At 39.9% G+C, this 1,361-nt stretch overlaps 1 protein-coding gene across 1 annotated transcript in view; it reads left to right on the top strand.

Moving 5' to 3' along the window:
• The window catches only part of rgcc (regulator of cell cycle), a gene marked incomplete at its 3' end in the record, with an annotated part of 8,335 nt that extends 7,884 nt beyond the window's left edge, over positions 1 to 451 (top strand). Inside the window, exon 5 of the mRNA XM_083638672.1 lies at positions 1 to 451. This exon is cut by the window's left edge and continues 341 nt beyond it.
• Positions 452 to 1,361: the final 910 nt, after the last annotated feature.

Raw genomic sequence — 1,361 nt, 5'->3', positions numbered from 1 at the left:
GGAGGAAACTATGCTACAGAGAGTAACTGGAAACTATATTGTCAGAGTTTAAAAAACCAGCCCACACACACACACACACACACACACACACACACACACGCACGCACGCACACACAGGTCAGGCTACGCTCCCTCCCAAACTTGAGCTGGAAGAGTATTTAAAAATGGCTTTTTATAATAGAATTATATTTGTAATTTTATAGAGCTGGTTATTGTAAATTTATCTGAATCTTTTTTTTCTTAAATATATTTTTGTATCTTATGTAAATAATATTTGTTTCAAAGTCTATTTGCCTTGGTATTGAGATGACTTCTTTGGTCAGATTAAGGTTTGACACTCGTTGACTGGAGAAAAGTTGGTTTCATGCTTTTAACAAATGTGAACTGAAATCTTAATCCACCCTGAAAAAAAACTGGAAGGCAATACAGTGTATTTAATACCGCTAATGTCTGCCAGAGATAATATTAAAGTATGAAATATTGTTCTTTTAACACATGCCTCCTCTCTTTATTTTTGACTTGACTCTTCTGTTTCTTTGGGCTCCAATCAATTTGCTTCTGTAACAAAACACTTGAGCTGAATTGAATGTGCAGTACAGCGAAACTCTGCTGTACTCTTTAGCCATTACAGCCTGTCTATCTACTCCACTATCTACAGTATACCCCAACTCATGCAGTAGCCTATTTCACTTTGTGTGTCACTTTGAGTGTGTGCTGTGCAACAAAAAGAGCATTTTACAGGTCAATACAATTCAATCAAATCCAAACTAAGAAGTATTGATTCCCTCCAGAGGCCGGCATAGAGTATGGTAGGCGTAGAGCTACTGACTGGATGAATGGGAGCGGTAACATGGTGGGGATCTTTGAGTGACAGCTGGCTCCTCACCACTTCAGCACATTAGCAACATGAACCCCCCCAAAACAAACAAACAAACAAACAAACAAACACATAAATAAATAAATAAAATAAAATAATTCCTCAGTGTGTCCTCCCTCTCCCTTCACGTCTTGGGGGCGTTCACACCTGAACTTAGAGCTGTCCACTTGTGATCAGATCACACGATGCATCACTGCATGTTACTACCAGCTCTGAACAGGGTCAATGACCTGCTGATCTCTGACCCTCCCACTCAATTCTTAGCTTCCTTGCAGGACTGAGGCCATCTCAGCGCTTCACACACAGGACGCCAAAATAAAGGAGAGCTGTATTCCATGTTCTAGTTAATTTTTCATTTGTACTGTACTAGCCCTACACTCAGGACTCTGACGCATCTATACACGCATGCCATATTACTTTAATGGGTGTGACATTACTCACTTCTAAGAACGTACAGTATACCCATATAATGCAACAACGGCCA

Source organism: Poromitra crassiceps, assembly GCF_964638095.1.
Source record: "Poromitra crassiceps genome assembly, chromosome: 6".
Classification (NCBI taxonomy): domain Eukaryota; kingdom Metazoa; phylum Chordata; class Actinopteri; order Beryciformes; family Melamphaidae; genus Poromitra; species Poromitra crassiceps.
The sequence above is the reverse complement of the archived record's forward strand: the minus strand, read 5'-3'. Positions and strand labels throughout refer to the sequence as shown.